At 39.4% G+C, this 24,882-nt stretch overlaps 1 long non-coding RNA gene across 1 annotated transcript in view; it reads right to left on the minus strand.

Annotated features, from left to right (window-relative positions):
• Nucleotides 1-23,286, minus strand: part of LOC120220103 — a 43,851-nt gene extending 20,565 nt beyond the window's left edge. Inside the window, exons 1-2 of the long non-coding RNA XR_005525463.1 lie at nt 23,204-23,286; nt 1,224-1,344 (exon numbers count right to left, since the gene is read on the minus strand). This is a non-coding gene — a long non-coding RNA (uncharacterized LOC120220103). The remainder of the gene's footprint in view (nt 1-1,223; nt 1,345-23,203) is intronic.
• Nucleotides 23,287-24,882: the final 1,596 nt, after the last annotated feature.

Below are 24,882 nucleotides of genomic sequence, written 5' to 3' on the forward strand. Positions count from 1 at the left end.
TATAAGCCCAACGCTTGTCTGCCTACCTATAGCATCCTCAGTGAAGAACTCTCACTAATCAGAAATTTCACAGTAAATTAGATTATTGTCTCTTATATGTAACATTCCACATTTGTCTTAACTCAGCCTGTGTCCAAGGAAATGATGCCATAAGAAGGAAGAACTGAAACCTTTCTTCCCAGGAAAGCCTTTTTCTGCTTAGGTTCTGGACCTGATCTCAGAGGTGGTTTTGCAAGGCATAGGATTCTAGGTTGAGAGTGATTTCCCCTCAGCAATTGGTAGATATTGCTCCATTGTCAACTAGTATCTATAGTTGCTGATGTGAAGTCGGCTGTCTGCCTAATGGTCATGCCTATAAGACTGATTTTTCTAATAGATTTTAATATTTTTTAGAAAAATTTATTTTTAATTTCTGATTTTTAATTGCATAATGATGCATCTAAGTATTCATTTATTTTTATTTATCCTTATTTTTTTAAAAAATGTTTTATTTATTTCTGAGAGAGAGAGAGAGCGTGAGCAGGGGAGGGTCAGAGAGATAGGGAGATACAGAATCTGAAGCAGGCTCCAGGCTGTGAGCTGGCAGTCAGCACAGAGCCTGATGCGGGGCTCGAACCCACAAACCGTGAGATCATGACCTGAACTGAAGTTGGAGGCTTAACCGACTGAACCATCCAGGTGCCCCTATTTATCCTTCTTAAGACAAGGGTTACATTTTTAATCTAAGGATTTGCATCATCAATTCTAAAAAACACTTAGCCAATGTCTCTTCAACTATTGTTACTCCACTCTTTCCTCTATTCTAATTTTTGGAGCTTCTACTAGACCTAAATTTTACCACCTTAATCCATCCTCTAATTCTCCAAATTTCTTTCTTCAGTTCTACTTTATTATTTACAAATTCTCTCTGATTGTGTCTTTTATAAAGTTTATACAAACTTATCTCCAGAATCTCCAACAGCCTATTTCTAGATCTGCTTATTATTTGGTTTTTTGGCATGTTTTGTTCCATATTTTCTTATTCTTTATTATAAATGTTTTCTTTCCTTTATCTTGTTGGTAAAAGTCTAAGTATCTCATAATAAAAGCTTTTTCAGATTGTTCAACTATCTTCACTTCATCTGAAAAAGAATTTCACTAATTTATTTTGGTAGCTATCTTTTCTTAGCATTTTTTTTCTTTGTAAATTATGTAAATTAAATTAATTAGATTTTTAGATTTACCTTGAGTAGGAGGAAGCTTTGTCAATCATTTAGGGGTTTCTTCCTCCATCCAGTCTCTCTCTTTTCTTTCCTTTTCAGCTGTTTTTTGGTTGCCTTCATCCAATCCAGCCAGCCTCCCAAGCTAAAATGAAATCATATGTTGTTATATCAGATAATATGCCCCATAAGGATAGGCTAATGTGATAGGAATCATGACATTAGAGCTCTAGTCACTGGATAATCTCCTGGCTTCAAACGTATGTCTGGATCTTCCCTTCTTGGATAATCAGGTAATAGTAGACAGAAGTTTGGGTGTTTTTTTTTTAAAGCTTTCGTTTATGGAATGGTACTGTACCCCATGCTCTAAAGTCAAACAATAATCTCAGTTCTGATCCCCACTTGCTTGGCACCTTTAGACCCTGTCACCCCATGAGAATTGAAAATTAGTGGCCTCTGCCTCTTTATAGAGCCAGAGCCTAGTGGACCCTCAACTACAGCCCCACTTATTGCTTTGCATTCCTGTTTGCATTCTGGCCCAAAAAAAGCACTTATTTTGTCCCTTAGAGTATTGTTATCCTTTAAATTTTCTCCCTTATCATTTTTTTCTATAATAACTGTTATCCAAAGAAGGGGGTAGCTCAAATGTTGAAACTTTGTCTTGAAGAGAATTACAATAGATCTCATTAGCCAGTATAAAATGTACTCCACATCTTTAGAAACATTTTTTAAAGATACACTTAGTAAGACAATGGAAAAATACTTTAGAGGTGGCTCTTCCCAAGTAGACATTTCTTTACCATTCCTGCACAAAACCAGATAGCATAGTACTTAAATGTCATTCAATGATGACATTTCTAATGGAATTAGAGTTGTGGTCTAAATAAATTTTTAAACTTGGTTTAAGGTTAAAATGTAGAGACTGAATGGTTAGCTTCAAATATCCCTCAAATATCACTCTTCTCAGTTAAGCTTTTTGACAGGGCTAAATTTCAGTCAGTCCAAGATTGAGCTCTTTAGAGGAAGTGAAGACATTGTGTTGATTGAAAAGAGATCCATATGCTTTAGGCATATGTTTTAGACTGTCAGGTGGCAAGGCTGACATTCTGTTATAAAAATTCAGGAGCCTGACTTGTATTCTCACCCCAGCAGAAGGCCTTCTCACCCCCCAAAGTGAGCCATAGTAGTGCCTGTGAAAAAGCTAAACTTTTTATTTAAAAAGAGCCTCAAATCCTCTCAAAGTCTTGGTAGAAACCTCACTTGAGGTTTTCCACAGAACAGGAGGAATTTTCTAGGACCCAGAAGGAAAATATTGATAAAAGAAGACCTTAGTTCAGAGGGAGTTTTAAAAGGAAGGGACACACATGTCCCCTTTATTCAAAGTTGAATTCAGAAAGGAACCTCCATGTGCTCACCTTATACTTAGTTCTGAGGATGGAGATATGATGGTGAATTGGTTCCTATCCTATTCATATGTGGACCAAAAAAGAGAGAGAGAGAGAGAGAGAGATGGAGAGATTCCCCATTTGCTTCATAGAGAGTCACCAGGAGGTAGGCTTAGAACAAGACTAGAGACAGAGATAGGAGCCAAGGAATGAATAGTTATGAAACATACAAAGACCAAACTAAGGCAGTAAGAATGTAGAAGGGATAAGGAAGGTTTTAAAATGTATTTAAGAAACAGAATTCTGATCTATTGTAAAGTAAGGATACAAGATTATTTTTATAATTCCAGAATGATTCTTACATCTTTTTATCTTTTTTTTTTTTTTTTTTTGCTTATTGACAGAGGTGATTGATAGGGCCATTAATCAGCACAAAAACATGGGAGGAAAAGAAGGAAAAGGAGCAATAAGGCAAAGAGTTCAGCTTTTAGATAGATTGAACTTTAAGTGTTTGGGAGACATCCAGATGGAAGAATCTAGTGGGCAGTGTATATACAGTAGGTTTCAGGACAGAAACTATAAATTTGGGAGTCATCAACAACATATAGAGATATAGAATGAACAGAGAAAGAACTCTAAAGGGGAGATCAGGAGAAAGTTATCACTTTTAATTCCATGAAAAATTTTTCAGTTCAGATAAATGAATACAGATCACAGAGTTGGCATTTTTTTTAATATCATGAGGTCACAGAACACCCACTACCCTTCTTTATCTTTGTTGTATCTTGAAACTGGCTCAGCATATCTAAAGTTCTGACAAAATAACCATGTAACCTGAGAAGTTGGATTTGGAACTGGGTTCATTCTCTGAAATGCATTAACTGCTAGCATAAAGCTCAGTCTGAGAGAGAGAGAGAGAGAGAGAGAGAGAGAGAGAGAGAGATCATGGAATCCCACAGAGGTTCAGTCCATGATATCAAAGGAGAATGCAAATCCAAGTAAGCAGTATCTTTCATATGTGGACCAAAGAGAGAGAGAGAGAGAGAGAGAGAGAGAGAGAGATGGAGAGATTCCCCAAATGCTTCATAGAGAGTCATCAGGAGGTAGCAGCACCCCAGGGATCAGGCAAAATTAGGAGATTAGGTTAGGAGAAGATTCAGTTAGGAGCACCAGCAATGGGAAGAATCCAGAAACAAGGGAGACAATGTACTATCAGAACGGTCGGACCTGGGGCTTTGGGGCTAGATCTCAGATAAGAGGTAGTAAAACACCTAATAAAATACTTCCTCAATAGTATTCAAACCCATGACCTCTTCATTTTCGTTGCTGCTGTTTTGGTTCAGGTCACCATCACCTCTTGCCTGAATTACTGAAACAACCTCTTACTGGATCACTCCTACAGTTTTGTTCTCTCATCTTGAATTCACTCTTGTCACTGCAACTGGGGTAACCCTTTAAAAGTATAAATCTGACCATATCACACCCACTTTCCACTTTAAAACCATTCCCTGTAACCCTCTTTGTCATGTGATAAAGTCTGAATCCTTAATGTGACCCCGTAAGATTTTTATGAGCTGGTCCCCATTCACCTTTGTAATTCTGTTTCTTACCACATGTTGCCTAATAATCAGTGGCCCAGACAAACTAAATAATGAGCCATTCTCTAAACTTTACCTCTCCTCGAGGTCTTTGCAAACTGCTTCCCCTGCCTAGAGTACTTTCCAATTTCTTCTTTTAGGGGGATGCCTGCTCTCCTTGCATCTCGGCTGAGATATCACTTCCATATAAACCAGAACGAGTCGAGTGCCTTAGCCACATGCTCCCAGAGCATCACACATTTTCTGTGATACACTGTCCTGTACTATTGTAATTCTCTCTGGCTCTCTCCTCTATGCACTCCAGCTTTCAGGACAATAAGGCCTGTTTGTTTACCATTTTATCCTCAGCACTTACCCTGATATCTTAAAATGGTCTGTACCTATTTGTTGTTTGAATACTTCATTTTCTTTTTTTTTTAAGTTTTAAAGATGTATTAATTAATTTTTAATTTTTTAACATTTATTCATTTTTGAGACACAGAGAGAGGCAGAGTGCAAGCAGAGGTGAGACAGAGAGAGAGGGAGACACAGAATCTGAAGCAGGATCCAGGTTCTGAGCTGTCAGCACAGAGCCCAATGCAGGGCTCAAACTCACAAACTGCAAGATCATGACCTGAGCTGAAGTCAGATGCTTAACCGACTGAGCCACCCAGGATCCCCTTAAATATTTTTTTAAATGTTTATTTATTTATTTTGAGAGAGAGAGAGAGAGAATGCGAAGGAAGGGGAGAGAGGGAGGGGAAAAGAGAGAGTCCCAAGCAGGCTCCATGCTGTCAGAGCAGAGCCTGAGCAGGGCTTGATCTCATGACCCTAGGTTCATGACCTGAGCCGAAATCAAGAGTTGGAGGCTTAACTGACTGAGCCACCTAGGTGTTCCAAATACTTCATTTTCCCGTTCAACTACAAAATCATGGGTTATGGCTGGAAGGTACCCTCTCCATTACAGCTGATTTAGTACAGTGACTGAGGTGGAGTTAGGATGGTAATGGTGGGGAGCTCTAACTAAAGAGAAAGAAGGATTGCTCAAACCCTAGTGTCTTTGTATCCTTTTCTTCACTGCATAAGCCTCAGGAAAAAAATAAGTTTGTGTCTGCCTATAGAGGGCTTATGTCATCTTATATTAGAGACCTCTCTTTTCTAGTTTGTATTGTGTGGGATTGATACCACAGTCAAACTCTAAGATTGGGACACCCACATGACCAATTAGAATATGCTATTCCTTATGCTCCATTAAAGCTCACATGACCTTAGATGACCCAATGAGAGCCTTCCACAGGACATTTGCTGGAGCAAAAATGAAGTCTTTCTGTAGATAGTATAAATTAGCACAAAGAAGGCTACAATTGTGATCTACCTAAATATAGACTAATAGATGACTTGTGAAATAAATAAATAATGAAACCACTTAAAATAATGATATCTCTGATTGATTGTTCAGTGACTGATGTTACATAATTTTTTAAAGTTTATTTATTTATTTTGAGAGAGAAAGAAAGAGAGAGCAAGCAAACATCCCAAGCAGGCTCTGCACTGTCAGCACACAGCCTGACAGAGAGTTTGAAGTCACCAACTGTGAGATCATGACCTGAGCGGAAATCAGGAATGAAGCACTCAACTGACTGAGCCACCCAGGTACCCCTTTTTTATGTAAAAAAAAAGTTACATATTTTTATGCATATACTGCATTACATAGATATATATGTATATATAATCCAAATTCTGTTTATGTAGATAGATAGTTAAGTAACAGAAAAACTAAGAACATGATTATACTATTTCTGACTTATACATAGAGGATATATAACAAAGCTACCGACATAAGACTGAATAGCACAGTTTCTACAAAAATTATCCTTGTATTTTTAGGGTGTGGTTGTTAGGTAGACTTTATACGGCAAGACCACTACTTAGCAGTGAGAAATATCACTTCTCCCCCAAGGGGAATGATGTTTCCACTAGGCAGATGTTAATCTCCAGGCAAGAAATACAGAGCAGGCTTTAGGACTAGATAAAAGGTTGAAAAACTTTTCCTGTAAAGATCCAGATAGTAAATATTTTTGGCTCTGTAGGCCATACTGCCTCTGTCACAACCTTTCAGTTCTGCCACTGTAGTGCGAAAGCAGTCATAGACAATATGTAAATAAATGAGCGTGGCTGGGTTCCAGTAAAATTTTATTTACAAAAACTGATGGACAATGGGTTTGGCCCCTGAGTCATAGTTTGCTGACGCCGGGACCATGGGAATAAAAGCCTTTCTCTCTGTGAGACCAGTTGGACCGGAATCCTGCATGCAAAGACACTCAGAGGAGCTCCACTGCTGAGAGTAAGCTGTCCTTGTACAGGGAGAAGGCAGGATTCTGTGGCTGCAGAAGTGCAGAAGATGACAGCTAGCAGGGAGGGTGAGCAGAGAGAAGTGATCAGGCCACCCTCCAGCCGCAGGAGCTGATGCTAGAACTAGAAACTAGAACTAGAACTAGAAAGCAAGCTATTTGCACCTCACAGTAGCCGTGCTGCCAGGGCCAGTGGGAGACCAGAGCAATGGGAGTACATAAAGAGGGTGGCGGGGTCACAGAAGGTGGCGATGAGCAAAGACGGGCTCATAAGAGCAGTAAACCATGAGGGAAGCAGGGCAGGAAACAGTGCAACGATGAAGATGAAAAGCTCAAGTAGGAAGAACCCCAGAGACCTATCCTGTGCCCATGGAAACAGTCAGAAATAGCTGGATGACACTTGGAGTGGGCCAACGTTCAAGCCCTAACAATCTGTAGAGTGAAAGGAGTTGAAATTATATTTGTTGTCACTGGCTAATGCGGCCAGAGACAGTGGGGCTATTTACTCATATAACAGCCAAAAGCTTCTAGGAATTCAGGAGTGCTTTGAACTGAATTGGAGTCTTATTCACAACAACATCTATATTCATTTCGAAAATAGTAGTACAGAAACATGCAAAACATGGTTTTATTCAGACTAAGATTGGCATGCAAACAGATTTACGGATTCACAACAATCCCATCCCTCCTCAACCCCGAACACCAGCGGTTCCAAGGTCGGTGCCATTTGGGGTAAACAAAAGTCCAAAGAGAGTGTGCTGATGCTATTTAGGAAGGAAGTGGCAGATCTCACTGAAGAAGTAGAAAACAAGCCCTCGATGCCCTTCATGATCTGCCCTGCTATGCATTCAGCTTCATCTCACAGCTGCGTCAGCGTGGCTTTCCTGGCTCCAGCCTCACTGGCCTACTTTTGATTCTCAGGGAGCACCCTTTCCTCTACTTCCTCAGGGTCTTGCAAGTGCTATTCCTTTTGCCTGGAACACTCTTCCTTATCCCCACTTTCACCTTTGCTTAGTATACTTAGAGACAGCCTCCACACCAGGAAATGTCATTTTATGTTCCAGTGGCATTATGGTGTAAGAAGAATGCCTTAGTCTGTAGGCCAGGTGAACTTGTTTCTAGTCCTCAATCAACCTCTATCTAACTGTGTATTTTGGGTTACTTTATCTCCTCTGAAAATTATTTGACGTGTTAGGAAAACAGCTAGAAATGTCACCTGTACCTAACCCAAAGAGCAGTCAGAGAATTCTAGGAGAAAACAGTTAAAAGTGCTTTGAAGAGCAGAAGGCACTATATTTGGAAACCTCCACAAGAATCTTTCTAGTCTCACCCCAAAGTTCCCTCTCAGGCTGTTCCTCACATGCTCGTTTCCTCTTCACAACAGGTGCCAGAGATTCAACTTGCTTTCCCCTCCTGTGACAACTGCCATTGACCAGGGGGAGAAACAGAAAAATGTTCACCTTTAGCCCAGAAGGCTGAACTATGGACTGCATAGTTCTGATAGGGATCAAATACAGACAAAAAATGATTGTTCCTTTTTTATTTTTTAAGTTTATTTATTTATTTTGAGAGAGACAGAGATAGGGCAAGTGGGGGAGGGGCAGAGAGATGGAGAAAGAGAGAATCCCAAGCAGGCTCCACACAGTCAGCACAGAGCCCGATGTGGGGCTCGAACCCATGAAGCTGTGAGATTATGCATGACCTGAGCTGAAACCAGCTCAGCTTTCATTGACTTCATTGACTGAGCCAGCCAGGTATTCCTCTTAGCTACATTGGGTCACATGACTGACTGTATATCTCACCAAAAGTTAATATCAAGCTGAATAATAAGCACCAGAGAAACCTTATGAAAGTAGTTTTTACCAGTAGAAATTCGAAGAAGACAGTTATGATCTAATACTCCCTGCACATCCCCTCCCCCTTGAGCACCAAGCAGATAAACAGCAAAAGTGCAGGTCTCTCTGCCTCGGGCCACTTAAACCTACTAAGGTACACTATACAACGTCTCAAGAATTCTTTCTTTCTTTTTTTTTTTTTTTTAATGTTTTATTTATTTCTAGGAGAGAGAGAGAGACAGCGCGAGCAGGGGAGGGTCAGAGAGAGAGGGAGTCACAGACTGAAACAGGCTCCAGGCTCTGAGCTGGCAGTCAGCACAGAGCCCGACGCGGGGCTCGAACCCACGAACCGCGAGATCATGACCTAAGCGAAAGTCGGACGCTCAACCGACTAAGCCACCCAGGCGCCCCTCAAGAATTCTTTCTTGACCCTTGTGCTTGACAACCCACAACCCTGCCACTCACTCAATCCCTTGGAATCGTGTTTCTCCAAGGCTGGTTGCTCTCTCTACCCACGATCATATTTGATGACAGAAAGCATTGACTGCTCATTACCTCCAAGAAGCAAAAATAGCAAACTTGGTGTTACCAATCCCAGAGCTGTGGAAACATTTTATACTCTTCCCATCAAAGGTTCATTTCAAGTAACTGAAACCATCTTACATCTCTGTCTTCTAGCTCTCTTCTCAAAGGTGAAGCTCAAAAAACTTCCTTTTCCTTTTGACCCTGATGTTAGCACAATCCCTGAGAACTCTTCCTCCAGGATGTTCCTTTTCGTAGACTGAGAATATCATTCGAGAAGAAAGGTCGTCCCTTTGTCTTAGGTACAGTTTGTAACCCGGAAGGCTCTAACCTGGGTCATTCCATGGAGGCTTGGCCCACATGGGAAAAACCTGAAAGAAGAGAGAAAATACACAGCTCATGTGCTGGCACTCCCCGTGCCAAAACCCCCATGCCCACTGCTAAATGAGCACATAGCTCTTTCCAGCTGATCCTAGCCCGAACTCAGAGTTCTACTCAGGCCAATGCTCCAGACAGCCTTCATCAATCAAGAGCTGGCAAGTGAGATAAAGCCAATTAGTTGTAAATACCAGTGAGGCAGAACCTTTCTCCCAAGGTTCAGTCTTAAAGTACTCGAGCAACCTTTTATATAAAGCCTTCTGTTGTGCCAGAATTGGAAAGTGGCCTTCACTCTGTAATTTATATGTACTCTGGCTCCCTTTGATGGTGTGCAGTTCAGATTGGAAGATTGCTCTAAGAAGAGATTATTAAATGGAGCAATTCTGTTTTGGGTGAAAATTTATAAGCTGAAATGGTCCTTATGAGGTGATTTTGTCCTTTCTCCAAGGCAATTCTCCACTTTATTTTCTATGTTTGCTGTTTAGGTACTAGGAACCAAGGTTTGCAGCCCATTGGAGGCCAACACAAACCCTTTCCTATATTTTTCTTTGCTGGTAGAATCAGATTTCACTTGGTATTCATAGGGCTTTATTTGCCCTTTTAGGCAGTGTTTCCATTCTGATTATTTGGTGCTATGCTTTATCTGGTGTTGAATATTTTGAATATCACTCTGTAGTCATCCACCCTCTATATGGTCCTGTGCTCAGGGAAGTAGCCCCTCCTCACTGCTATGAGTGAATTGCAATTTTTCTAGCCAAAGTGACCTCGTTCCCTTTGCCATTGATTGGTTTAGGCATTCACGTGTAGCCCCCTGTAGTAAGTCTAGTGGAATAGGTTCTGGGAAAATATCTTTAGTATTTAAAAGAGAAATCCAAAGGGCTTCACAATAAAGTTGGCAGATTAAATACATATATTCCCCATTGGCCCTTTCCAAATCCCTAGTAAAAAGACAGTAAATGAAAATTCCTTTAAGGCATAGATCTGTAAGAACAAAAAACTAAGAGAAGAAAGAAGATCAACAAAATTTTTAAAGCTAAAATTTTTAATTGTAGGAACTGACATAGCAGACCTAAGAAAGCTGAATCCTAAACCATCAGTGTAGAAAGTTGGAAAAAAAAAAACAATTTCACAATAACACCCCAAAGTATCAGAAAGTGGAAATGCTAGCCATGGGGGAAAGACCAGGCTGAACACAAAAGGATTTTTAAAAATCTGTTGAAGGAAAAAAAAAAGACATCTGCAACCCCCCTCTGCACATCTTGTAATTTCCTCTCCCCACACTGAGAGGTCACATTGTAGAAGGCATCAGGGGATCTCTCACTTAAGGAACACTGAGCAAAGCTGAGGACACGCTGGTGTATTGAAAACAAGGAGACAGGGTGAAATCCTGCAGATTAAGATCCTCAGACCTCTTCCGTAAATTGGATTAACCAAATGCTGGCACTCAGAATTATTCCCTTCAGGCAGGAGACTGGAAGATTCTTCTTTGGATAATCTGTCCAACTAAGGGGGGAAAAATCAATGATCATGTTATCAAGGATTGCTCTAGTCAGCCTACGCAGCCTGATCGTGCAGCAGTGCAGTTTACAACTGACAATGCCCACACACATGCAAAGTGTTTCTAGTTAACTTTTCAGTGGTCTGTTCTTCAGTAAGATTCGGCTGCAAAACATCATCAGACATTTGAGGAAGGCTCTGATATGAAGGGCAGAGTCCAGGCAAATATAGAAAATCAATTCGGAAGACACAGCTATGATACAGGGAGAAAAGATTTCAAAGAACTATCCCTGATGTCCTCAGAGAGATAAAAGTGCATTTTGCATCTATACAACAAGAAAAGATGGGCTTTTGTTTGTTTGTCTTTTTTGTTTCATTTTTACCAAAGAGGCAAGGGAGAGAGTCAAAGAACAGGAAAGATCTCTTGAAAATTCAAAATAAGACAGATGAAAATTTTCAATAAAAGGGTAAGATAATAAAGCTAAGGAAATCCTCCTAAAAATAGAGCAAAAAGTAAAAAAAAAAAAAAAAAAAGATGGAGGAGGGGCAATACAGCAAAAAAGATCCAACATCCAAGTAATCAAATTTCTAGAAAAGAGAAAGAAAACCTATAGGGGTAGATATAATGAAAGAATTTTTTTAGAAAGTCCCAGTACTTAAGGTAATAAGTTTCCAGACCTAAGGGTTTTACTGAGTGCCAAAAGATACTTATAAAAAAGGTTCACACCAACCCACCAAGGCACATCATTATGAAATTTCAAAACACTGGAGACAAAGAGAGTCTATTATAAAGGTGAGGAACACCTCAATTACATATTAAGAATCAAGAATCAGAATGACACTTGACTTCTCTATGGTAACACAGGAAGCTGGGAAGTTGGAGAGTAATGCCGTCAAGCCTCAGAGTGAAAATTACTTCTGAACTATAATCTATACTTAGCCAAATTATCAATCAAATATTAGGATAAAATGAAGATGTTTTCAACTATCAATCTCTCCAAAAATTTGTTTCCCATGTACCCTTCCTCAGAAAGCCACCACAGAATTTACTCCACTGAAACAAGGGAATAAACCAAGAAAAGTAAAAACAGGAAATCTGGGAAGCAGGAGCTTCAACACAACAAATAGACCCAGCATGACAGAGGAGGCCTCAGGGTGCTTCCTGAGCAGCAAGTTCAGGGAGAAGTTGGTCCAAACTGGGACAGTTTAGAAGGCTCCAGGAGATGTATCTCTGAGAAAACAAGGGTGATAAAATAAGAAATGTGGAATGGAACTTGGAATGGATCTTGACAGTATCATGGAGTCATCCCTAAAACTACCCTGGTCTCCTGACTTTGTGCTGTATGAGATAATAAATGCTCCCCTACTTTAAATTGCTTTCACTTGAGGGGTGCCTGGGTGGCTCAGTCTGTTGTGTCTGACTCTTGATTTCGGTTCAGGTCATGATCTTACAGTTTGTAAGAAGGAGCCACACACAGGGCTCTGTGCTGACATCACAGAGCCTGCTTAGGATTCTCTCTCTCTCCCTCTGCCCCTTCCTTCCTCATTCACATGCTCTCTCTCTCTCTTAAAATAAATAAGTAAACCTTAAAAAAATGTAAAACAAGGGACGCCTGGGTGGCTTAGTCGGTTAAGCCTCCGACTTTCGCGTAGGTCATGATCTCGCGGTTCGTGGGTTCGAGCCCCGCGTCCGGCTCTGTGCTGACTGCCAGCTCAGAGCCTGGAGCCTGTTTCAGTCTGTGACTCCTCTCTGTCTGACCCTCCCCTGCTCACGCTGTCTCTCTCTCTCTCTCTCTCCTAGAAATAAATAAAACATTTTAAAAAAATGTAAAAACTCCTACAGCATCATTCTTTAAGAAAAAAATATACAAATAAATAAATTGCTTTCACTTGAATTTTTTGCTCCTTGTGGCCAAAATCATCCAATTGATATGGAGACTCAAGCTTCTTCAAAAAGGAAAGGCTAGGTTGCTTGACACCAGTCTGAAAACCCATCACCAATTTATGTAGCTCCCTCATTAGTCACATGAACATTTTATTCGCTTTCTCTCTCCTGAATCTGGACAATCTTGTCTTCTGTCACCGCTTCCTCTGCTTACTCGCTTGTCTGTTCCTTTTTAAGCTAATGGCCAGTCACAACCCTTCTCTATTTCACGGCTGCTTTACAACTTCTGTTCCCACTGTTAAAATGCTATTGTCTAGTGATTTCTTGAGAGAGTACATAGGATAGGTCCAGCTTATATTTTAAGGCCAGACCACATGGTGTCTCTAATGTTTCTTATTGGTTCCCTGTGGTTACAATTCCCATCCCTGGTCCACCCAGTTGGTGTTGGGAGAGGAAGACAGGCACTGGGTTCATGGTGATATAAGACTGGCTCCCTAGACCTATCCACCACCTCACCAGAAGATTATTGAGGGTAGGAAGAAGACATGTCTTCTTAGAATGGGCTATGGAATAGATTGATTTAATTAATTTCAGATAACTGGTTGCCCTTTTGAAACATCAAAGAGAGAGAGAAAGAGAGAGAGAGAGAGAGAGAGAGAGAGAGAGAATACACAAACTCCTTTAATGGCCCATTCCTTCTATACTACCTCACAAGAAAGGCATTTTAAAGCCTAACCACATCTTCTTGCTACAATCCTTTTGTCTTGTGGCCTCATTGGAAATGAGATATGGCAGCTTCTCACCCCTTCTCTTGTATCCATTCTGGAAATATTATACCCCTGGGGTAGTCTCATCTCCAGGGAAAAGAGATCTCATTTCTTTACATTGTCATTTTAAGGACTAAAGAAAAAATACCCCATTCATCACATTTATAAAACATATCTCCACAAAATGAATGTGTTGATCAGTTTTTGTTCAACAGTAATGAAGATATTATGCAAATACCAAAGGCAGTATTTTAACTTATGGCATTTTTATTCATAGACTATGTGCAGACTACAGTTTAAATATGCAAATCTTTTGTCCTTCCATTGATCACAAAATACAGAGTCATCTTCTGTGGGGAGCCAGAAATTCCTGATGAGTGATAGAATAATATGTAAGGTATGCATATAGACTCATAGTACATTATACACACACACAAAATACGCCTTTAAGTTCATATAAACTTTATGATAGCTTAATGCACGTATATCTTTCTAGATAATGTTATTCTACCTTATGTATATACATGGGGAAGCTTGAGTATGTTTGCATAAATAAATATCTTGGGAGAGGGAGAGAAGAAAGTGAAATCTTTAAAGACAGGTTTTAGTCTGTTCTAAAGGCATAGTAGCATTTTTTAAATGTTTATTTTTAAGAGACAGAGAGACAAAGCATGAACAAGAGAGGGACAGAGAGAGAGCAGAAACACAGAATCTGAAGCAGGCTCCAGGCTCTAAGCTGTCAGCACAGAGCCTGATGTGGGGCTCAAACTCACAGACCACAAGATCATGACCTAAGCCAAAGTCAGCTGCTTAACTGACTGAGCCACCCAGGCACCCCCATATTAGCATTATAATACACCTTAAATATATATTTTAATAAACCTTTAATGCTAACCCTGTGGCAGCCCAGCAAAAATATAATATTGGCCTAGTAGTGGGGCCACGGCTTAGCCAAGAATTTCATTAGAAGAGCTAGGAATGTTGTGCCAACTCTATTTTTTAAAATCTTAGGTTCCTTTAGAGTAAATGAAAGGAAATTACTTCTGGAGAGTCTAATTTAAATGCTCTGGAGTGGAGCCCAGGCCAGGGACATACACTTTTTTAAGTTCTGTAGCTGAATTTACAGTCCAGCTAGGGCTGCGGGCCACTGGGGCTTGTTAGTGAGCTTCCAGGTCTACCCAGGAATTTTACTTCCAGAGAAGAGGTAACTGAATTACAATCCCATTAACAAATTTTTAAAAAAGCATAATGACTGGAACAGAAACTTTTTTTGAGAGATGCAACCACAATTCCTCACAAATGAGTTTTATAGAGTACCTTCTGTTCATGTGCATCTCTATGTGCACGTACACTAAATATCTAAGTTAACAGCAAGGATTGATGCAAGGAATATAATGTGCACTCCTTGCCCCGTCACGCCCTTCCTGACTATGGAGTCCAAAAGTAAATCTGCAACAAACAAAGGAGGTAGGCATTTTCCAGCTCTGTTTTGTCATCTTTACTTAGTAATTTTTAAAAAAGGAATGGATGAATAAAAAGCACTGGAAACACGGTCTCCAACATCATAAATTCTCAGGGGCAGGAAGGCGGGAGATCCTACTACTTCCTCTTTCTGAGCTTAGGTCATCGCTCAGAACATTATAATCCCCTCATCATCCTAGAGAAATTCAATCAGTGGCTTACTCATGCTGTTTCTAAGACCCTTTTGCTTCAGTAACTGCTTTCTCCCTGTCCTTTCTGCCTTCCAGTCTTACCTCCTCCCACTGACCTAGTCTGCTGTGGACATTGATGCCACTTGACAAATAATGCCTGTGCCCTGCCCCCCAATCTCCTATATAATGTGCCTTTCCATTTATATCTTTAGTATTGTCTCATCAGGTATCCCAGTTGAGTTCAGGCCTCCTCATTCAACTGTAAATATCTCTACAATTCCCATGAGGGGCCTGACCATATCAGCTGAAACCAGATAAAGATCAACTTACAAATGACAGGAACTATTTGTGTCCAAAAATGTTGGCTTGTATTGTCTTTAACCATTTCCTAAAGAATACCTTAGGTATTAATTAAGAGCTATACCTTAATTAATAATAAAAGTAAAATCTAGCATCTAACATTTCCTTTACTAAGCCTGGCACTCCAGGAAGTGCATAATATGTATTCTCTTCAGCATTCACATATTACTTATTTTTCAGGTAAGGAAATTGAGACTTAGAGAGGTCAAGGAACTTATTTAAGGTTATACCACTAGTAGATAACTGAATGAATTCAAGCAGAGATACACTGTCTAACTTAAAGACCCCCATGCTTCTTGATTATGTGCCTAAACTTAGTTTTGAAGGCCATCCATTCTCCCCTCTAATTTATCTTCTAGCCAAACTCCAGCCAAATTATCCTACTCCCTGTTCTCCCCAAACACCATCTGGAATTATGGCAAGGGAAAGTCTTTCACTAGAGTAAACTACAGAAACTTTCAGAGTTTTACTAGAAAACTCTAGAAGGATAGTATCCAGGTCAGAGGAGAATAAAATATCTGTCATAGGTATCTGCTCACCCTAATGTTTTTCTGCCAGAGGCCTTGTTTTGTTTTCAACCTTTTAAAAATATTTATTTATTTTTTTGAGAGAGCGACAGAGTATAAGCAGGGGAGGGGCAGAAAGAGAGGGAGAAACAGAATCTGAAGCAGGCTCCAGGCTTTGAGCTGTCAGCACAGAACCCAGTGTGGGGCTCAAACTCATGGACCACAAGATCATGACCCAAGCTGAAGTCAGACGCTTAACTGAGACACCAGGCAGCCCGGCCTTGTTTTGTTTTCAAAAGGCTGTCAAGGGGTGCCTGGGTGGTTCAATCGGTTGAGCGGTTGAGTGTCTGACTTTGGTTCAGGCCATGATCTTGTGACTTTGAGCCTTCATTGGGCTTTCTGCTGTCAGCACAGAGCCTGATTCAGATCCTCTGTCCCCTTCTCTCTCTGCCCCTTCCCAGCCCATTCTCTCTCTCTCTCTCCCTCTCTCGAAAACAAACATTTTTAAAAAGTCAGTCTGTTTCTTTATACTTCTTCTTTCTGCTTATACCAAGTCTACACATCTCTCAAGATCATACTCATGCCCTCTGTGTATTTGCAGCCCATTTACCATCAGGTAAGGTAACTCCCCTTTTCCCATAATTTCTGGTTCCCCCAACTACACAAATGCATTTAGAAAGGGACCAGATGTGAGGTTATGAGTATCTGCTCTATGTGTACTCTACTTGTGATGGAGAATAGCTTTATGTTAACAGGAAGATTTGGGAACCAGCAAAATATGGCAGTGGGTGAGGGAGTAGATTTAGCATAACATTGGCCAAATGACTTCATTTCTGAGCCTCAGTTTCCATCGTCTTTCAAATGAAGAGGTTAGGTGAAATAAACTCAGTTCTTATTCCTCGCACAGTATTTAACTTCCATTGTCTGCAGCACTGTAGGTGCTCAACTGGCAGTCCTGAACTGACTTACTAACTTTGAGTCTTGCAACAAAAAGAGGTATTGAAACCCTAATGACACATAGCTACTAATTGGCTTCAAGTTTTGCCAGAAGTGCAAAACTCAGTTGAAATTCTGATTTTCCTTGGCTTAGTGATTTGATGTGAGAATAATCTTCACACCAAAACTTTACTCAATAATCCAAATCCAGGAGCACCTGGGTGGCTCAGTAGGTAGTTAAACATTTAACTTTGGCTCAAGTCATGATCTCATGGTTCATGGTCGTGGGTTCGAGCCCTGCATCAGGCTCTGTGCTGACAGCTCAGAGCCTGGAGCCTGCTTCAGATTCTGTGTCCCCCTCTCTCTTTGCCCCTCCCCTGCTCATGTTCATGCTCATGCTCATGCTCTGTCTCTCTCTCAAAAGTAAATTTAAATATTTTTAAAAATTAAAAAAAAAAAAAGACTCCAAATCCAGATAAGCTAAAGCTTTGTGAAGGTACTTTCGTTCCTCTCATTTACTCCTACAACTAGGTCCCTCTAGCTCTTGCCCCCACCACAACCCTAAAAGTGTTTCTGCAAAATCACCAATGACTTCCCAGTTGCCAAACACAGTGATGTCTTTTCAAACCCTGTCTTCTACTTGACATGCCATGGGGATTTCTGCCTCTTCCTTTCTTACTAAACTCTCTCGGTCTGCATGACCCTTTTCTCTCCACCAATGCCTTATTTTTCCTTCTAATCTCCTTCATGAATTTTTTCTCATATTTTTCTGTAAATATTAGAGTTCCTGGGCTCCATCCTCAGTCCTTGTCTCAATCTACGCATTCTCCCTGAGCTATCTCACCTAAACTCCTAATTTCCTAAACAGAATTTCTCATCCTCAGCTCTCCTGTATTTCAGATGTGTATATAACAAATACCTATACCAGAAATATCCCACAAATACCTTAAGGCCAATATATACAGAACTAAATCATTATATTTCATCCAAAAGATATATTCCAATTTCATTAATATACGTACATGCATATCAGGGTCCCTGGGTGGCTCTGTGGGTTAAGCACCCAGCTTTTAATTTTGGGTCTAGTCATGATCTCATGGTTTGTGAGTTAAAGCCCCAGATCAGGCTCTGTACTGACAGCACTCTCCCTCTCTCTCTCTCTCAAAAATAAACATTAAAAAATACATGTACATGCATATAAACTAATCATCTTCCCCATCACCGTGTTCTTTTTCTCCTTTTCTCTAGGTGATAGATGAATATAGGCAATCTAGGAAATAAACACAACCAAATTTTGGGAAACCTTATTTCAAGTTCCCACTATTTAAATACTTCAGCACCAAAGATTCTTCAAGTAATTATTTTACTTTATTTTTAAATTAACATATATAATTGCCTTTTTGCATACAGTTCTATGAGTTTTAACACATGTAGGGATCTCTGAATCTATCTACCTCCACAATAAAAGTAGAAAATAGTTCCACATTTTGCTCCAAAACATTTTCCTTCTGTTATCCCTTTGTAGTGAGTCACTTTCCTTCTCCTTAGCCCTGGAAATAACTGACCTTTTCCTTGTCACTATAGTTCTGTTTTTTATAGAATGACATATGAATAAAAGTATATAGTATGCAAACTCTTGCTTCTTTAAATAGGTATAATGCCTTTTAGATCAATCCAAATTATTTTGTGTACAAATAATTCATTCCTTTTATTGCTGAATAGTATTTTGGGTTTTTTTAAATGTTTATTTATTTATTGGGAAGGAGAGAGAGACAAAGAGAGAGAGACAACAGAGGAGGGGCAGAGAGAGAGAGGGAGAAAGAGAAACCCACGCAGGCTCCACACTGCTAGTGCAGAGCCTGATGAGGGGCTCAAGCTCACAAACCATGAGATCGTGAACTGAGCCGAAATCAAGAGTCAGATGCTTAAACAACTGAGCCACCCAGGCACCCCTGAATAGTATTTTGTTGTACAGATGCAATATTGTTTATATATTCGCACTTTGAAGGACATTTGGGTGTTTCCAGTTGTTGGTGATTATGAACAGAGCTTCTATAAATATTCATGGACAGATTTTTATGTGAACGTAAGTTCACATTTCTCTAGGGCAAATACCTAGGAATGGGATCGCTGGGCCATATGGTATATATATGCTTAACTTTGTAAGAAACCACCAAACTGCTGTCTGGAGTAGCTATTTTCTTTTGCTACCAACAATGTATTGAGTTCCAGTTGCTCTACACCCTCACCAGCACCAATCAATATATTTTTTAAAAATTTTACCTACTCTGATAAATGTGCAATAGTATCTCATTGTGGTCTTAGTCTGTATTTCCCAAATGGCTAATTAACTATTTATATGCATATTTCCTATCCTTCTGTAGAAATGATTTGAAAGATTTTAGTTCCTTTGTTTTCCCGCATCAATTTTAGAATGAACTTTTATATACCTTCAGATCGATTGGAATTTTTATTTCAATTGAGTAAAATCTAGACAAATTTGAGAATTAAATTTTTGCTATGCTGAGCCTCCCAATTCATATACACAGTGTTTTTTTAAAAATTGTGTAGTTTTCTTATGAAGAGTCCTTTTTATATTCTAGATACACGCCCTTTGTTGGATATGTAATTCACAGATATTTTCTCCCAGTCTGTAGCTTGTCTTTTCTTTCTCCAAATAGTGTCTTTTGACAGAGCAAAAGGTTTTTATTTTGCTCAAATAGAATTCACCATTTTATGGATTGTGCTTTTAGTATCACATCTAAGGACTCTTTGTCTAACCCCAAGTCATAAAGATTTTTCTGCCTTTTTTTCTTTAAAATGTCATAAATTTTATTATTTTTTAAAATTATTTTTATTTTTTTAGAGAGAAGGAGAACAGAGGAGAGAAGCAGAGGTGGGGGGAGAGAGAGAGAGAGAGAGAGAGAGAGAGAGTCTTAAGCAGACTCAGTTGGTTGAGTGTCTTACTCTTGATTTTGGCTCATGTCAGGTCCTAAGGTCATGGGATCGAGCCCCTCATTGGATGAGCCAAAATCAAGAGTAAGTCACTCAACTGAATGAGCCACCCAGATGCCCCTCCATATAAATTTTAAAATCAGCTTACATGTGTCTATAAAAATAAGAATGAGATTTGATCTGCAGATCAACATGGGGAGAGTTACATCTTTGCTATGCTGATTCTTTCAAACCATAAATAGTATATCTTTTCACTTATTTATGTCTTCTTTATTTTATTACTTATTTATCACTTATTTTTGTGGTTTTCAGCATAGACTCTGTTCATGTTTTTTTAGACTTATACCTACGTATTTATTTGGAACCAATGTAATTTTTAAAGTTTTGTTGATTGCTAGTATAAAGAAATACATTTGGTTCTTGTATGTTGACCTTGTACCCTGCAACCTCATTAAACTCACTAGTTTAAAAGCTCTGTCATGGATTCCTTGAGATTTTCTGCACAGATAATCATGTCATCTGAAAATATGTTTGACTTTTATTTCTTTGTCTTACTGTATTATATAGCCTGGAAAATCCAATACAATGTTGAGTGGTGAAAGCGGATATCCCTGCCTTTTCCCCAAATTTACGAAAAAAGCACTCAGTCTTTCACCATTAAATATGACGTTAGCTACGTGTCTTATAGATATCCTTTACAGGGTTAAGAAAATTTTCTTCTGTTCTGAGTTTGTTGAGAGTCTTTCTCAAGAAACAATGTTGAATTTTGTCAAATACTTTTTCTGCATCAATTGATATAATTATGTGATTTTTTTTCTTTGTTACATTGTTAATATGATGGATTACAATTTACTGACTTTCCAGTATTGAACCAATCTCACATTTCCACACAATCTCCACTTGGTCATGGTGTATTATTTTATTTTGCATATTGAAATACACAATTCCTTAATATTTTATTGAGTTTTATTATATTTCTGGTCATGAGCCATATTTGGATTATAGTGGCTTTTTGTTTTGTTTTTTTTCTAGTGCTATCCTTGTCTTGGTTTGGTATTTGGGTAATGTTGGCTTAATAAATTGAGAATGTCCTTTCCTCTTCTAATTTCTGGAAGAGATTGTGTAGAATAAGTGTTAATTCTTCTTTAAATATTTGGTATAATTTGCCAATGCAACCATATGTGCCTAGAGATTGCTTTTTTGGAAACTTTTAACTGCAAATTCCATTTCTTTGTTACAGAATTATTTGAGTTACCTATTATATCTTGGGTGAGTTTTGGTAGTGTGTCATTTACAAGGAATTATTCTATTTCATCTGTTTTCAAATTTGTGTCAATAGAGTTGTTCATAGTATTCCCTTAATATCTTTTTAATGTCTGTGGGATTTGTAGTGATATCCCCTCTTTCATTCCTAATATTGGTATTTTATGGCTTATCTCTTTTTTCTTTGTCAGTATTACTAAAGGCTAATCAATATTATTAACCTCAAACAATCAGCTTCTGTTTTCACTGATTTTCTCCATTTTCTTTTTGATTTCTTTGGTCTCTATTGTTATCTTTATTATTTCCTTCTTTATACTTGTTTTGGGTTTATTTTATTCCTATTTTTCCAGTTTTTCTTTTTTAAAAATTAATTTTTTTTATTCCAAGAGAGAGAGAGAGATAAAGAGAGTGCACGCAAGAGAGGGAGAAGGGTGGAGGGAGAGAGAGAGCAAGAATATTAAGCCGGCTCCATTCTCAGCACAGAGCCCCAAGCAGGGCTTGTTCCCATAACCCTGGGATTGTGACCTGAGCCAAAACCAAGAGTCGGATGCTTAACCAACTGAGCGACCCAGGCACCCCTCGTTTTTCTTTTTTTAATGGAAGCTTAGGTTATTGATTTGAGACCTCTCTTCTTTTCTTAGAAAAGCATCTAATTCTATGGATTTTTAAAAATTTTTATGGAAAATTCTGTGTGGTAGAAAAATACTCAGACCTGGCAGGGGGATGCATAAAATTTAATTTGAATATAGACAATAATTAATGAATCCATCACCCCATTTCAGAGAGGGGAACAAATGATTCCATGCCAACTCTCCAAATGGTTTACTGCAGAATTAATCACAGGGTAATAACAGGCAAGAGCTCCCAGGGAGCAAAAAATGGACAAAGCATCCTCTGCAACAGAGCAGAAGCCTCTTCGGCAAGTCTCTTGATCTTTTTTACTGAAAGGCACTCTGACAGCTTTATGCATTTTCCTCAGTCACACGTACACCTACTTTTATGCTTCTTCTGCTTGGAAACACCAATATGCATTGTGAAAGTATCCACGCAGTGTTGTTTATAATATACTCAATTGCACCCTACATGATTCACTCAGTAAATATTGATAGATATTTCTGGTGTGACTGAGGGAAATTCATTTAAGCTCTATATTTTAATTAACTTAGGGGTGAACACAGTATATACAGATGAGATCTACATCAATCAGTAACCACTATCATTTATCTAAAACATACTGTGTGCCAGACATTGCATGTGCTGTATACTTTATATACACTTAATCCTTATCATCATCCTGTAAGGTATAGAAAATTTGGAGGATGGTTTCATAGGAAGAATATAGGTTGTGGAAACAGAAAGCAAATTTGAGTCTCTGTTCTCTTTCTCAACATGACTTAAGCCAGTTTTTTAAATTCCCTGAACTTAGGGTTTTTGTGTGTTTTTTTTTTAAATTAAAAATGGGGATAAGTTGTTGTGAGGATTAAATGTAATAATATATGAAAAGGGCTTTGTTGGGTAGGGAAAGTAGTGGGGGTTGACGTCTAAGATTTTGGCTTCTAACCCAATATCAGCACATATTAGCTATGAGAACTTCTGCAAATTACTTACCCTCTCTGAGTTTTGATCTCATATAAAATAGGGCATAGATATATGATAGATGAAGGCAGACAGATCATCTTCCCCTTCACCACCATGAAACCTCTCCTGTAAGTGTCTCCTTCTCAATGCCAGCAATTCGGTCCATTCTCTCGGTTGCTCAGATCAAACCATTCGGGGGTAATTTTTGAGTCTCCCTGTAACTCCCTGTAACCACCCTTGCCACCCATCCTACCCCCTCAGCTGCACCTACAGTCTCTTCTCCTATGTGTTTCCTGCACCTGCTCTACTCCAGGTCCACCAGCCTCCATGCCGTTCTGGGAACTCTCCAGGTTCTCTTCCACCTGAGTGACTTTATACTTTCCATTCTTTCCACTTGGAATGTTCTTTAGCCAAATAGCTTGAAGCCTTCCTACATCACTTCCTTTAAGTCTTTTCCCAAATTTCATCTTAGCAAAGCCTTCCCTCCCCACTACATTTAAAAGCTCCAACAGCCCTCCAACTCTCCATGTAGTACTCTACCCCCTTATCCTACTTACCTTTCTCTGTAACAGTGATATGTTGTACTTCTCTACTTTTTAGTGTTGCTCCCTGTTCCTCCAACACACACTCTCACACACACCCAGACATGAGAACTCCACGAGAGAAGGTATTTTTGGTTGTTTTGTTCATTGTTGCATCCCCGATTCTAGAATGGGATCTAGCACATGGTATTCTCTCTCACCTTCTCTTGCTCTTCTGCTCTGCCTTATTCTTCTCTACTCTCTCTTATCCTCTCCTCTCTCCCCTCCTCTTCCCTCCCTCTCTATTCCTTCTCCTCTCCTCTTCCCCTCCCTAAAATATGTATGTAGTATACACATCATGACAGAATTTCTGGATTGATGGAACCTAGAGAAAGTGGTATAAAGCTGATCTTAGTTTCCTTAGTCTATTAGAAACAAACCCCCCCCCTTCATTGGGAGAGAACATAGGGTTAGTGGTTTATGTAATATGTGTGTACCAGCACCTATCATGTATCAGGTACTACTTTAAGATAAATAAGAAATAATCCGAGTCCTCAGCTCTCTGTCTAGTTTGAGAAAGGATCAAGTAAACATGTAAGAAATAAGAGAAAGGTATCCACAAAAAAAAATATTTTACTTAGTGAGGAGCGAACTGTGAGAGGTTTAAAAATAGGTCTGATGTGGTCAAGACAAACCGGCAATAACACTCAATTAGAAGACTAATGGCACAGTGTGTTTGGTGCAGAAGTTTTGATCCATCTAGGAGGTTGATCAAGATGATTCAAGTGTTCCTTTGACAATGAGTCATCCATAATCTCATGACTGCTTTTGCCTGTGTTTGTGGTTATGAAATGATCCTCACACTACAATTCCTAATATTAGAAGATTCTGTTCCAACCAGTACAAATTGTTAGGCCAGGGAGTGGGTGTTTATAGTATGGCTTATTTGCTCTCCAGTGGGCCAGGGTTACAGTGAACTCAGCATTTACTGAATAAGAAACACATACTAGAACCTTCACTAATATGCTGAATGGGACTAAACAAGAGGTGCTTGGGGGCACATTCAGAGGAACTCAAAGAGCTAGATGGAGGAATGGAGAAGGTGAATAGTAATAGCTGAAGTGTTCCTGTATTATGAAAACAAAATTGCCCTTCTGAGTAAACATTTAGCAAACTGGCAGATTCATAACTCTAGCATGCAGAGGGCTGACCACACCAATAGCAATGGCAAAAAGAAGCCTTGAGGACATACCTCCAATTTCTAAACTTTATTTCATTAGTGGAAACTTTGGAGTGCCACTTCAGGCCCTGGAAGTCTGACTGTGTAAGGTCGAGGGTGGAACCTTAGACACAAAGAGACATCTGGAGGAAAACACCATGCGTTCTTTAAAGGAGCTATTTGGGGGGCACCTGGGTGGCTCAGTCAGAGATGTGTCTGACTCTAGCTCAGGTCATGATCTCATGGTCATGGGATCAAGCACTGAGCCAGGCTCTGCGCTGGGCATGGAGTCTGCTTAGGATTCTCTGTGTCCCTCTGCCCCTCCCCTACTCACACAGGTACATGCTCTCTCTTTGTCTCTGTCTCTCTCAAAAACAAACAAAAAAACAAATAAACAAGCAAGCAAGCTTTTTGGGAATTTGGTGGTAACATTATGGGATTTGGTGATGTCACATATGCTATCTCATCTAATCCTCACAGCATCTCTGAGAAATAT

The sequence above is a fragment of the Hyaena hyaena genome, unplaced genomic scaffold, assembly GCF_003009895.1.
Source record: "Hyaena hyaena isolate Hyena2069 unplaced genomic scaffold, ASM300989v1 scaffold_668, whole genome shotgun sequence".
In the NCBI taxonomy this organism is placed as follows: Eukaryota; Metazoa; Chordata; class Mammalia; order Carnivora; family Hyaenidae; genus Hyaena; species Hyaena hyaena.